Raw genomic sequence first — 14966 nt, 5'->3', positions numbered from 1 at the left:
GATCCACCCACCTCAGCCTCCCAAAGTGCTGGGATTACAGGCGTGAGCCACCATGCCCAGCGCACAAAGCCTTTTTAAAAGGCTCTTAGTGGTGCTCGAGCCCCCTGCACCGGGTGACTTCCCCGTGGGCTGTGGGTAAATGTGGAGCTGAGGAGGAATTCATGGGTCCCAGAGGAGGACTGCTCCATACTCCCTGGCGAGGGGTGCAGTGTCTGCAAGGCTCTCCAAGGCACTTCACACGAGAGGCACTCGGCTCATCCACTGGCAACACAGGCGCTGGGACCAGGGCGTTGACAGCCAGTCGGCCGTGTAAGGGCCCCTCCACGGGCATCGCAAACCTTCCCAGTGGCTTCCCGACACCATCGTGCATTTTTCATGCGAGGCAAATGGCTTCCTATAGGGACCCAGTCCTGACACAGCAGCATGGGGCCTCTGCAGTATTTCAACCCCATATAAATGAATTACAGGATGCAGATTGCAAGCAGTCGGTTACGCGTGCCAGGCAGCCCAGGAGAGTGGCATTCTCCCCCGGAGGCTGGTGCCCCGGAGTGCCCATGTCTGCACTCCCTCACGCACACCTGTGTGGCCTCGGCCATGCTGCCCGACTCCGCTGAGCACCCGGATCACGGGAGGAGGAAAGAGGCAGCCCCTGCCTTTGGCTTCCATCACCCCGGGGCGGAGTCCAAATTCCTCAACAAAACCCACCGAAGCCTGCACAACCTGGGTCTGCTGAGCCGGGGGCCCCTCATCTGGACTCCTCGGAGGCTCCCCAGCAGGAAGAGGTCACTATTCCCTCCTCCAGCCTTCACCGGGTGTGTTTCCACCTAGAACACGACTGCACAGGCCTGCACCGTCGCGGGCAGGGCCTAGAACTTCGTGGAGAACAGGCATTTAAACACTGCTGACGAGGCCGATGCCCTAACACGGGCAGGGCCCCGGGCTCAATAGAGGCCCATGCAGTGCGCATCCTGGCGTTTAAATACCACCGCCCCGGCTGGTACCCCGTGGAACGCACAGAGTGGGTTCCGTGCTCCCGCCTTGACAGACTTCACAGCATCCTGGATGTCCAGACTCAAGGTTAGAATCTCCGCTTCCTGATGAAACCGGCCATACCCCCTGCCTCCCTCCATCGCCTGTGGCTTCACCCTCAGGGGAAGCTGGCTTCGGGCAGTCTCTGGACCTGCACTCCAAGTAGCCACCCTGGGTCTGCGCCCTGCACAGAGAGTGCCCTTGGCTGCTCCACACGCCCGGCACAGCACCCCAGGCAGAGGAATTGGAAGAGGAAGACATGAGTGCTTGTGAGATCTTTGGGCCGGAAACTGCAGGAACCCCAGGCCTCAGCTGGGCTGGAGGGGAACACAGAACCCGTCTTGCCAGGGGCTAAGGGTGGTGCTGCCCTCGCCAGGACCTTCACACTCAGCCCGAGGCCTCAGCCTCGTTGGGGTCTGGTGTGAAGTGGAGCCGTCCCACAGGTGGTGTGCGGAGCCAGCTCATAAGAGCTGAGCCTTCATGTCCTGAAATGGGCTGAGCTGGCCGTCAGACACTGTACTATTAAAATTAAGTCAGCCAGGCGTGGGGGCTCATGCTGTAATCCCAGCACACCGGGAGTCCAAGGAGGGAGGATCGCTTGAGGACAGGAGTGAGAGACCAGCCTGGGCAACACAGCAAGACCTCATCTCTACAAATAAAAAAATAAACAAATTAGCTGGACTGGACATAGTGACAGGCACCTGCAGTCCCAGCTTCTGGGGCGGCTGAGATGGGAGGATCACTTGAGCCCAGGAGGTTGAGGCTGCAGTGAGCTATGGTTGCATCACTGCACTCCAGCCTGAGTGAGGAGCAAAACCCTGTCTCAAAAACGAGTCATAAGGGCTGGGCTCGGTGGCTCAGGTCTGTAATGCCAGCACTTTTGGAGGCTGAGGAGGGTGGATCATGAGGTCAGGAGTTCAAGACCAGCTGGCCAAGATGGTGAAACCCCGTCTCTACTAAAAATAAAAAAATTAGCTGGACATGGCTAATACAAAAATTACCCCAGCTACCCGGGAGGCTGAGGCAGGAGAATCGCGTGAACCTGGGAGATGGAGGCTGCAGTGAGCCGAGATTGTGCCACTGCACTCTAGCCTGGCTGGGTGACAGAGCAAGACAGTCTCAAAAAAACAAAAAAAAAATCGTAAGAACTTACAGATAAAGACGTCATTAAGAACAAAATCACCGAACACGGCACTTACCACTGCGGTTCTTCAGTTTCCTGAGGTTGGCTGTGGGTCGTGTCTGCCTGGGGGGCTGGGTCACGTGGGTGCCACCTCTGGACTCCCACCCCTGCCTGCAGCGTGTCCCCTTGGCAGCCGACCCTCCCCATCCGGGCTCTTTCTTCCTCAGAGCCAGTGGTCACGGTCGCCAGCCCACCCTGAGCCATGCAGGCCCTGGCAATGTCAGGCTGACCTCGTCCCCCGCCACCGTTCCAGGCCACCCTCCCTGGAGACGGAGATGCTCCCCTGATGAGGAACACGGGACGTCACCGAAAAGCACTGCTAGGGTGGAGGAAATACTTGGTCTTAGGAAACCCACTCAGCCAGCAGTGGGAAAAAGTTGAGCTTCTTTTCTGAAGGATTTTTTTTTTTTTTGAGAGGGAGTCTCACTCTGTTGCCCAGGCTGGAGTGCAGTGATGCAGTCTCCTCTCACTGCAACCTCTGCCTCCCAGGTTCAAGCAATTCTCCTGCCTCAGCCTCCCAAATAAATGGGATTATTGGTGCACATCACACCAGGCTAATTTTTGTATTTTTAGTAGAAACGGGGTTTCACCAAGTTGGCCAGGCTGGTCTTGAACTCCTGACTTTGTGATCCACCTGCCTTAGCCTCCCAAAGTGCTGGAGTTATGTTTTCTTTTTAAAGGTTTTATCTGAAAGCAGAGGCTGGACACGGGCTGTCCGATGGCCTCAGCTTACCTGGGTCCTGGCAGCCTCTAGGCTTTGTACCTCCGTGCGGCCACCCACCTTGGATCAAGAAGGCCATGGTCAGCAAATGCCCCAACCAAAGGAAACGGAGGTGGGGCCGGGCAGCTGCTGTGAGGCTGGGAGAGGCCTTGTGGCCACAATGGATGTTCCCCTCCAGCCTGAAGCTGGCCCGAGAGTGCTGCTGAGAAAGCCAACTCCATGGCCGGGGGTGTGGGGGGCGAGGGCTGGAACAAAGGAGCAGCTGGACAGACTTGGCCCTGTCCCCAGCGGCTTCCAGACACATCTCTGGCCCTGAGCTTGAGTGCCCTGTGGCCTTCCAGGGAGGCCGGCGCCCGCTCCCCCAGACTGGGCAGCCTCGTCTGGTCCCGTGGTCCTGGGGAGAGAAAGGCCTGGGCCTGGGACCCAGAGAGAGCTGCGGAATTGAAAAGGGATTTAGGCCCCCGCAAGCGGCCATGGGGGAGAGGCGGTGGGTGGGGGCTGGGGCCAGCGCTCGGTGGGCTGGGAGACAGGGGCTAGGGCTGGGTTCTGGGGTGGGCAGACTGGGGCCTCAGGGCTGGAAGATGGACAGCAGGGCCAGCGTCAGCTTGAGAGCAAGGCCCTGCCGTCCTGGGGCTGGGCCACTGTGAGCCCTCAGGCCGTGTGTCTGGGAAGCTGGAGGTAGATTTGTGGGAGGGATGGGGGACAGTAGGCTGGGCCTGCATCAGGAGGCTGGCTGGGGCAGCCGTCATAGGCAGGTGTGTGCGGGTGGTGGCACGGCTCAGCCTTGGGGCACAGGAGGCCACACGTGAGCCGTGACCTGCACAGGCTCAGGCACCCAGACCAAGCTGCCTGGGAGCTGGGTCCTCCAAGACAGCCAGGAAGGCACAAGACCATCTTCTTCCTGCATCTCCTACAGTTCCTCCCACCGGGGGCCTGGAGCCTCAGGGAGCCAGTCTCTCCCCAGGGAGTTCTTGTGTCCAGGAAGCATCATTCATTCTGCAGGCAGAGGCCGAGCACAGACTGCTGGGCTTGCAACGGGAGTGAGCGCCAGTGCCTCCACGGGCTGCGGGGCGGCCATCATCCTTCAGAGACTCCATGAACAAGTTCCCTCGGACACGATGAGCTCTGAGTCGTGGGAGATAAGCAAGAGAGGCACTCAGCCGCCCTCTGTGTTGTTTGCTGACCAAACTTCAATCTTCCCTTCCAGCTAAGACTCTGATTTTCCTTTGGGAAAGTCCTTAATCTCAGTCAATGTGGCTGGGGGCTCCCCGTGGGTCCTCCACCCAGGGCAGGCCCAGACCCCGGTGATTGTCCCAGCATTGAGCAGGGACCCAGGCCAAGTCACTCAGACTCTGGGGCTGGGACGCTTAGGAAGAGGCTCTTCCCCGCTGAGCAGGACCGCCTGGGCAAGTGTGGGGAACCTGCCTGGGAACGGAGCACCTGAATCCAGCCATACCTGAAGCCCACCACCCTGCGCTTTCTGGGAGGAGCCAGTAAATACCCACCTTGGCCTCAATCAGTATGAGTGGGGTTTCCATTACTTGGAATGGAAGAGTCCTTGCTAACGCCCCTCTGCCAGGTGCAGCCCAGTCTGTCTGCGGTCTTGCAGCTTCCCGAGCCCTCTGCAGCTGTGCCTGAGCTCAGTCTCCTGGGGATGCCATTTCTTCCTGCCCCTGTGCTCCCCTCATCTTGGATTATGGGGTGAAGTCTCCTCTCTCACAGAATCTTCCGGCCCTCTGGAGCCCCTTCCAAGACCGCAGAGCCCCCACTCTCGTTCCAAAGATTCAAACCCAAGTAGCCACACGATGAACCCAGAGGAAGGGTCTCTGAGGGGCAGAGCCTGTCGCCCCATGGAAGCCTGCTCCTCTCCAGCCCTGCCTTGCCAGCATGGGGAGGCAGGATGTGGGGAGGGGACCCCACACAGACCCCACGTCAGACCCCCCCACTCCTCGCCCCCTATCATTTCCAGCTGTGCGACCCCAGGAAAGCCACGTAACCACTCCAAGCCTTGAAGGTTAAAAATGGAGCCAATCACTCCAGCCACCTCCTCCAGGAAGTGTGGAGAACACGTACACCCAGGCTGCCTGGCCACGGCTGCCCTCCTCCCAGGGCAGGATCCCAGGGGCTCCTTGGGCCGGGGATGGGGCTCTGCTCCGTCCCAGGGCTCAGCCTGGCTCCTGCAGTGCTGGGCATTCATGTGGCAACCGCTATCCTTCTCACCGACTCCATAAAACTCAAGAAAGGCCGGGTGGGACCCCCACACACAGCACCTCAGTTACTCAGATGCTGCTGCGTCCAGCTCAGGAAGTGAAGGTGAAGGAGGAAGAAAGGAAGAAAGGGGGCCGGGTGCAGCGGCTCACGCCTGTAATGCCAGCGCTTTGGGAGGCTGAAGCAGGAGGCTCGCTTGAGTCCAGAAGTTCAAGACCAGCCTGGGCAACATAGGGAAACCCTGTATCTACAAAAAATAAAAGAATTAGATGGGTGTGATGGCATGACTCTGTAGTACCAGCTACTCGGGAGGCTGAGGCAGGAGGATCCCTTGAGCTGGGGAGGTCGAGGCTGTAGTGAACTATGATTGTGCCACTGCACTCCAGCCTTAGTGACAGAGCAAGATCCTGTCTCAAAAGAAAAACTTTTTTAAATTTTAATTTTAAAAAGAAAGGAAGGGGCTGGGCTGGGTGCAGGGGGGAAGAGGGGAGCCCCAGCAGGGGTGACAGGATGTGGGTGCCTGCTCGGAGCCAGCCCACCTGGAGGACCCCAGCGCCCTCACCACAGTGAAACACTGGGTGCTCCTTTCTCCCGGGTCACGCAGTCCCGGGCACAGAAACGTCCACACGGGTGATGGAGGGCCCGCCCGGCTCAGCCGAAGATCAGCAGGAGCAGCACTTTTGGCGCCTTCTTGGTGGGTCTCTTGGTATCCTTGGGGAGTGGCAAGGAACCCAGAGGGTGTGGCCCTCTACAGGATGCCATGAGCACATCAGGTGTGGAGCCCCAAATCTGAGCATGGCCTTGGTAGTTCTGGGCAAATCGGTGCCCCGTTTCCCAGATGGACAATTTGAGGGGCACTTCAGCTCCGCTGCGCCTGGTGGGCACAGGACCTCAGCCACAGTCAGCCCCCTCCAAGCGCTGCTTCCCTCTGCCTGGCCAGGAACCCGGCTCAGAGCCAGCGGCTGCGGGCCCCCGCCCCCAACAACCCCCATCTCCCCCATCCCCCCACCTCCCCTCCCCGCACCTGGCTCCCCAGGGGTTTGTGCTGACTGACGCCTGCAGGTGAGGCAGCAGCTCCCAGACCGGTCTGTGCTGATGGCTGCAGAACAGGCCGCCCTCGCTCAGCGGAACCTCCGGGGTGGCTCAGCCCCTCCCTTCACAGGAGGCACCCAGTTCCCCATTTCCAAGAGTCTAACCAGCCGGAAGAACAACCCCCGGAGAGCAGAGCGGCCACCTTCACCAGGAGACGCAGGCCCCGACTCCAACTCTCAGGTCACTGGGTCACATATTTTCCAAATTACAGCTGCCCATGCAGGCCAGCACAGGTAGGAGAGCCGGGCCCTGCGCCGGGCCCGGAGAGGCCCCCAGATGCCCTGGGACCACCATGGCCTGCCCATTTTCCCCAGCTCGGGTGGCCAAGGCATGGGGTACAGAGAATGTCCAAGTTCATTCAACAGACTTCAGCAGCCTGTCCTGCCACAGCTCCGTGGTGTGGGAGGGGAACTGTACAGGCTGGTGCAAGCAGCTTTCTCCAGTTACCTGTAAAACGGGCCGGTGGATGTGGCCGGCAGGGTCTGGCATGGCACCCTTTCTCACCCCCAGCCCAGCCCTGGCACCGGCTGCCAAGGAACTCTCTCCCCAGCCTCATACGCAGGACCCTAGGTCCCCAGAGGCCCCCACGGCTGTTTGCTGGAGGGGGCAGGGGCAGGGGTGACTTCCCCACCCTTCAGACATGACCATCTGTAAAATTCTCTGCTCTTGAAGCTCTGGGCGCCCAGCGGGCCTTGGCCAGCCCATGAGCAGCCCCTACAGCCCCATCCAGCCTCCCACACAGAGAACCACAGGCCCAGTGACCCATGTCAGGAGCCCCCACGTGGCCCCAGTGCTCGGCATCTCCCCGTTGTCTTCTTGTTTAAATAGCTTTCCGAATCTCTCCTCCCCAAAGAGCACTCTCCTCACTCAGGGCACGGATTAGGGGCCAATCTTCTGAATAGGAAACCGGATGTCAGGTTTAGTGTGGAGACATCTCAGCCAGGCTTTGGGTCTAAGAAAACTATTTTCAAGCCTCCTGTACCCCTGGCCGGCCACCCTCTACCTAGGCACTTCCCTGGGACAAGGCGGCCCACTTCCTGGGATGGCAAAAATCAAATGTGGTGACCTCCAAGTCTCAGCCAGGGGTTCACCCACCAAACGCCATCTGCCACCGTTATGCTCCTTATGCTTATGACTGGATCTTTATCAGCTCAAGCCTCTGTCCCCTCCGAGTCCGGGGCTCGCCGGCTGGAGACTGCCAGGGTCTAGATGGAGAGGAGCAGCCGTTCGGAGTCAGCGTCGACAGAAAATCGAACCCCGCTGCTCGAGGAATCAGAAGATGCCCTTGCGAACTCTGCCGTGCACGCTGCACGTTCTGGAGAGTTGGGCCGGGTCGTCCCCTATGTTCCAGAAGGAAGCCTGGGGCGAGAGGCCTGCTGACGAGAGCCAGGAAAGAATGTCAGCCCGTGACAGGCCAGGAGGGAGGCAGAATTTTGCAACGTGTGCCCCGTGCAGGGCGAGTGGCCCCGGGGCGCACAAAGGCCCTGGCTGCCCAAGAGTTGATTTAAAGCTCAGCTGCTGATCTCCGGTGACGGGTTATTTGTGTAACCTGCAGTTCTCTATACACATAGTAATTTCCACCTCCCTCCCTGTCAAACAGAAGACACGTTTTCACCCGGAGTCAGGAGCAAGAGAAGCTGTCTCTATGAAAGTGACTTCACAAAGGGGCTTGACTGACAGGCGGGCTCAGGGAGAGCTCGGATAATGTCCGGTTATCAAAGCAGACGCAGGTGGGCAGGCGAGAATGGGCATGTTCCCCAGCTCAGAGAGGCCCGCTCGGCTCGCAGGAGGTCCCAGGCATGGGGATCCTTGGCCCCGTGCGTTTCCCTTTAAACACTGTCTAAGCCGTCACGAAGTTTGATTACAGTTTGGCTGAGATGGAAAATGAGAGGAAGGAGCTATAATATTCAGCGATGACAATCACCTTCCTCTTTGGACAGTCACATTTCACTCCTCCGCTTACGCCCGTTCACGTGGATCCTGACTACACGCCCTAATCTCGTGCACAGCAGCTTGTAAACAAGATTGCAGTGAAAGCCATGACTCCAGGGGCCAGACGGGCCTGATCCCACTAGCTCCTGGGCCCAAGAGCTGAATTCTCTGACACTGTGTCCTTGCCTATAAAAGGGGGACGAGCAGAACCTACTTGGAAGACTGTGTGACTCCGGTGAGAATTCAGCTGCGCACACACAAAGGGGCATGGGTGAGGGAGCGTGTGGCACGGACACAGCAGGGCGTGGAACAGCAACCCTACACCGTTGGCTCAGAGGCAGCCACACAGAGGAGCCGTCTCAGCTCAGAGCCCGGCCTGGCCCCTCCACCTGGCCCTCTGGGAAGGCCCCTGACTTTCTCCTCTGAACCAAATTCCTACATCTGGGATCGCGAGGGGAAGAGGCCAGCTGGGTTGCTGGGACGCCCGGCAGTCAATCTTGAACAATGAGGTGGCTCAGTTTCCCTCCTACAAAATGGACCAAGTTACCTCTGAGGCCGTGGGAGGTGGATGAGTCAGTGTTTGGGAAACATTCTGCAGCACAGACGGAAGGGCTCCAGGAGGGGCTTCCCATGGGAGGGGGTCCCATGCCCCCCAGAATGAGAGCCAAGGGGCGGGGGCGGCGGGAGTCCGGGACACAGAACTGGCCACAGCCAAGCCCCCTAAGCCCCCTGTTCCCAGCACAGGCATCCCAGGGCCACAACTGCAGGGGCCGTCTCCGCCGGTCACGTCCGGAGTGTGAGGCCCTAGAGGCCCCTGTGCACAGCCATGCGGTGATGCCACCCCGGCAGCCGGAGAGAAATAAGGCAGGAGGTGGCAGCACCCCGACCACGTCGCCGCCTGCGCTCCGGCAGCTTTTCCCGCCTCCCCGGATCTCAGCACCCTCCTTGGTCTGCAGGGCGCCTGCTGCCGTGCAAGGCTCTGTCATCCGAGGGCGTGGACGCTCTTTTCCACCACCATGGCCTGCCCCAGTCCGGGCCGCGCCTGAGACCACTCTAGGCACGAGGTAGCCCCCCAACCCCTGGAAGCCCTGGCTTGCCCAGACCATGTGGCCCAGTGGACGCCCCAGAACCAGAGGCCAGATCCACCCTATGCCCACCTCCAGGCGTCGGGCAGCCTAGGGCTCATGGACTGAGAGCCCCACGCTGTCCATCATGGCGACCCCTCCCCATGGCCCCAGCCTGCCCCATCTAGGCCTCCCATCTCTATCTCCAGCCCAGGGGTCTCCGCTTCTCTCTGACCTGGGGCCTCCACTGCACCCACTTGGAGCCAGAGCCAGGCCCAGTAAAGGTGCAAAGATTCTCATGGAAGGTGGAGAGCTGCGCGGACCACAGCGGCCCCCCCACCACATCCACAGGGCACCCGGGGTGCCTCCCGGTGAGACCAGCCACAGGTGGGAGCGAGTCAGCGCTCAGTCATGTGCAATTTTTTTTTTTTTTTTGAGACAGAGTCTTGTTCTGCAGCCCAGGCTGGAGTGCAGTGGCGCGATCTCAGCTCACTGTAGCCTCCGCCTCCCGGGTTCAAGAGATTCTCCTGCGTCACCCTCCCGAGCAGCTGGGACTACAGGCGCGCGCCACCACGCTCAGCTAGCTTTTGTATTGTTAGTAGAGACGGGGTTTCACCATGTTGGCCAGGCTGGTCTCGAGCTCCTAACCTTGTGATCCACCCACCTCGGCCTCCCAAAGTGCTGGGATTACAGGTGTGAGCCACCGTGCCCGGTGTTATGAGCGCTTCCTACATTGACTGCACGTTGCAATGACAATGTTTGGGTGATTGAGCTAAAGTGTAGGATCAAAACTAAACATTACTTTTTCTTAAACATTTTCAGGTGTCACAAGCAGATTTAAAACCACACACAAGGCCGCTGGGCAGCTCTCACCTGGAACAGCCGCCTCGTTTACCGCTGAGAATGGGAGCGCTGAGGAGGAACACGTGAGTGAGAGGAGGGGATGAGCTACCCCTCATGAGAATCAAAGTGACCTCAAGGACACGGGGGTGGGGAATGGCCACCTTCTTCTTTGGGGTTTTTCTTTAAACCGCACCGCCCGGCTCAGCCGTTTCCAGGACGCCTCGCCGTGGGCGCACACTGAAGCCGGTGGCAGCGGCCACCTGGCCATTGGCGGATTCGGCTGTGCTGGGCGCCTGAAAGAGGCACACCAGTCACTCACCGAATAACCACAGAAATGCCGGATTCAGAGGAGGCGTCCACCTGCCCAGGCGCTGCCTCCGGATCTTCCTCTTCAGTCCAGGGACTGTGTCCAGCTTCTCTGGGGCCCAAGTGAAGCAGGCTCACCCCTCACCCGGCAGTGACCCAGAGCCCCGGCTTATCCATCACCGTCAGGGGCTGAGAGCAGCTCTGTTCTGAAAGCCCAGCCACTGCTGCCACACGCAGGAAGGAATAGGGGTCCACGTGCCACGACCACTGGCAGAGGCCTGGGTGAGATTGGAAGGTACTTTGCAAGATGGACACTCACAGGCCTGCTCCAGCTAAAGCCCAGTTCCTTCTGAGAACCACAAAGCCAGACAGAGGCTTGCTGAGAAGGAGGGTGGGGGTCCTCCTCTCTGTCCAGCCTCAGCTGCACAGAAGTAAAGCCAGCCCCACAGTGACTGAGTCCAGAGCCCGGCCCTGAGCACCCACCAAGGGCCAAGACGAGCCAGTGTGTGGGGTGGTCACCACTCCCACAGCCTCACTCCCAGGTTCCCTCTGTGTCCCCACAGCCCATGCTGACCAGGCTAGCAGGAGGGCCTGGCAGGTGCTCGTAGACCTCGCTTCTCTGCGTGTTCCCTCCGCGCTCCTTCCCTGGTCCTGCGGGCAGTCAGCCTCAGGTGGCAGAGTAGGGGCCGTGCCTCACCTGCCTTCACTGGGTCATGTTGACTCGTTCATTTACGAGACGATCTGAGCTTGAGGCTTGGAAACCCTCCTCTGCCAAGCCTAGCCTGGGGCCATGGATGCAAAGAACGCTGGGCTCAGAGACCAGGAGAGGCTGACGCTGAGCTCTGCCCTGCAGGCGGCTCCCAGGTCATCTGGAGAGTCCCAAAGCTGCGAGGCTGAGGGAGGCTCCCCCTCCCTGGAGGGGCCCAGGCAGCCCTTGTGTCTGAGCCACGGACTGGTCCCTGACCCAGGAGCTCCCTCTCCCTCCACACCTTCCACAGACTCTCTCCTTCAGGGCCGTCTGAACTTGGGGTCACCCAGAAATAGGTTTATGGGGAGCCATCCCAGGGAACTTTCGCAGGAATGAGGGCTGAGGTGGGGAAGGGCTGCTGTCCCCACCATGGGGGACTGCTCCGGGGAAGGGGCCAGCACGGGACCCTCAGAGTCGTCACACCCAAGGGTCACGAGAGCCAGGACAGAGGCGGCAGGCTGCTCTAGGCCCTTGAGATCTCCAGAAGAGCCCTGGGCCACAGTTTGCAGATGCCAACCATTGGAGGTCGGCTGGCACTCAGACCACAACGGCCAGCAGAAGACGACAGCCTGGGCACAGAGACGGGCACCTCCCCGAGTCCACCCGGCCGGGCTGCAGCGTGCAGTGGTGCAGTCAAGCCCCGTCCAGGTGTCGCTGCGAACGCACAGTCGGCTAACTGTCAGTGCCACAGGTCACCCTCTGCGACGTGGGTGGGAACACTGAGGCTTCCTGGAGAAGGGCCACCGCCCCAAGACCGCAGTGTAAAATCCTGCCCAGGCTTCTAGCCTGCTCCCCGTGGGCCTGCCCTGCAGACTTCAGAGTCATCACCCCACACCGTCACGTGGGCCAGCTCCTCATCCATCTCCCTGCATCAGCATCTCTGTCAAACTGTGGCTCTGAAGGGCACTGGCTAATACAGGACCCTCTGTGTCCACCTCAGGGCCAGACTCCAGCCCCGAGAGCCCCCGGCGGCTCAGCCTCTTCCCCACGGCCCTGCCCCGCACGAGAACACTTTCGGACCACGGTGCTCTCTGTGTTAGGGATTTACAGGGCTGTGCCCTGGGCCTGGACCTAGCGGAGTCAGGAGCAACATCTGGGCTTCCAGCCACCCTCAAGGTGCATGGACAAGTATGTGTGTGCTCAGGACAACTTATCAGAAGGGAGCTTGGGGAAAACTCCTTGCAAATAAACCTCTGAGATCCTACTGACCTCGGGGGAAGTCCGGCAATGATCTGAGCCCGCTGCTCAGTCCACAGATGGAGAAACACTGTCCCAAAGAAGGCTTTGGCTTCTCAGCATGCCCTTGATTTCTGACCCTTAACGGAAGCTGAGGGGTGTGAGCATTTAGTGTGCATCGTGAGAGCTGTTTCCACCCCACTAAGATGTAGAGGACAGAGGCCCGTGTTACCAAGGCAAGGGTGACTGTCCTAGGAACTCCTGCCAGGCAGGCTGGAATTGGGTGATACTGAGAGTGTCCTCTGCACACTCCAAAGGCAACTGTCTCGGGGACAGTGGTCATGCAGGGATATCCCTCATTTGGGCCAATTGGGCATTCTCTCTGGGTCCCCGTGTCCCCAAGCCCCAAGAGTGGGCTGGAGCCCTGGGTGTTGGCCGTGATCACTGCAGAAGGGAAGGTGAAGAAGAGGCAGAGGTCGGAATGTCCCTTCTTGCTGGTCCAGGGCCCAGCTCACACACCGGGCCTTGTTCTGTGCCCTGAGAGTACTGTTGCTCCTACCAAGACCAAGCCTTCCCTGCACTGGGCAGTGGCCCCAGACTCAGGAAGCCAGAGAGCTTCCAGCATGGAGAATCGTGCAGCGACCATGGGGCTCAAGGTGCCCCTCGTACAGTGGGGAGGTGAAAGAGACTTGTCCAAAGCCAGCTGGGGCCCCAGGATCCCAGAACATCCACCCGCGGCTCCTCCTGGGGCCCCAGGATCCCAGAACACTCATCCTGGCCCCTGCCAGCCTCTTTTTAAATTCTCCTCTTCCTGAGCGGTAACAGGAGATGGGGCCCACATTGTCATGGAGTTTGGAAAGTATTTCAGGGCACTGCAGCTGTCGTAACAAAAACCACAAGCTGAGGGTCTCAGACAACACGCGTTTATTTCTCACAGCTCTGAAGGCTGCACATCTAAGATCAAGGAGCAGCACAGCTGGTTTCTCCAGAGGCCTCTCTCCTTGACTTCCAGACGGCGGCCTTCCCCCAAATCCTGACACGGCCTTTCCTCTGTGTGTGCAGAGACAGTGGAGATCCCCGGCTTCTCTCCCTCCTCCCATAAGAACTATGGTTCTACAGGATGAGCATTAAGGCGCCACCCTTGTGGGATCATTCAATCTTAGTACCTCCTTAAAGGCCTTGTTTCCAAATGTAGTCACAGGGGGCTACGGCTTCCACCTATAAATTTGGAGGATGCTGTTCCATTCACAACAGAATCAAATGCTAGAGTGGAACTACTCTGTTTAAAAGCTCCAGCGTCTCCAGCCCGCAGCACATAACAAGGTGGGGAGAGCCGGAGGAGACACGTCTGTCTCACGGCCAGTTCATAAACACGCGGGCACCCGGGACACTGAAGCGTGGTCCGTGTGACGTGGGCGCCCACCACCAGGATGGGGCTGGTTGTGTCACCAGCAGGAGGGGAAGCCATCACGCCCCACACTGCCAAGGGGGGAGGAAGCGGGAAGAAGAGAAAATGGCGGTGATGCCACTCTGCTCCCACCCGAGTCACCTCATTTGACCCTCCCAGTAATCCACGCCGACCCCTCGTTGGCCAACTTTTAAAGAAAGGGTCACTGGTTTGCCTCGAGCCATGCTGACTTGCTTGAGGTGGGGTCGGTTTGCACCCGGGGCCGTCAGACTCCAGTCCAGTGCTCCCCCCACCCTCGCCACACCCACACACGGCCAGCTGTGCGGAGGAGGAGGCAAGCTCTTCTCAGAGCTGGCCGGTCAGCAGGAGGTCCCTGGCTGCCGACACTGGCTGTTCCTGTGGCTGATACTTGAGCCCTGGACATGGTTATTTTTTATCCATTAAGTAATTCCGGCGGAGGCCAGAAAGAAATTGAGACGCACCTCGGCCAGGGCCAGCAAGGCTGCCGAGATAAAAGGTCACATTGAGGGTGGCTGTCCAGCCTCCTGTTGTTCCAACCCAGCTTCTGAATGAAAGCAAGACTCCGGGAAATGCACAGGTGTCCACCCACGGCACCCAGCCACCGCCCAATCCCTGAGGCAGCTCCCTGCCGAGAAACTGGGTTCAGACCCCAGCTGGCCTCTTCCCTCTCTCAGCTCTTCTCCTGTCTGCAAAGTGGAATCTCCCTTACAGGAATTCAGGTGAGCCCATCACTGTGTGAAGAGCACACAGCAGGTGCTCAATAAGGGTGGCTCCCAGCCCGTTGCCTGCCACAGGCTCGAGGACTCTGTGGAACAATGCCTGGCGCTCAGAAACACCCCCACAGGGCCCCCAGCCTTGGGGGCAAAAGACTTGGTGAAACCCTCTGGTTTCTGTGCTTTGCCTTCCCCCTGCCTCAACGCACTGCTGTGTGAGCCTCAGAGGGTGGGGCTGTGTCTTATCACTGCATTCCCTCACCCAGAGCCACGTCTGACTCACAGGAGGTAACAGTAGCTAATGGATGGATGAATGGCAAATAAAGGATGGATGGATGGATGGATGGATGGATGGATGATGGAGGATGATGGATGATGGAGGGTGAATGGTGGTGGATGGAAGATGAATGGTGGATGGATGGTGGATTGAGGATGGATGGATGGATGGATGGATGATGGAGGATGGATGGATGGATGATGGAGGATGGATGGATGGATGATGGATGGATGGATGGATGGATG

General features: G+C 59.3%; 1 pseudogene; it reads right to left on the bottom strand.

Moving 5' to 3' along the window:
- Positions 1-805: 805 nt before the first annotated feature.
- Positions 806-1511, bottom strand: LOC105707374 (uncharacterized; annotated as a pseudogene).
- Positions 1512-14966: the final 13455 nt, after the last annotated feature.

This window comes from Aotus nancymaae, unplaced genomic scaffold, assembly GCF_030222135.1.
Source record: "Aotus nancymaae isolate 86718 unplaced genomic scaffold, 86718_ANA_hifiasm-v0.15.2.pri h1tg000015l_1, whole genome shotgun sequence".
Taxonomy (NCBI): Eukaryota; Metazoa; Chordata; class Mammalia; order Primates; family Aotidae; genus Aotus; species Aotus nancymaae.
The sequence above is the reverse complement of the archived record's forward strand: the minus strand, read 5'-3'. Positions and strand labels throughout refer to the sequence as shown.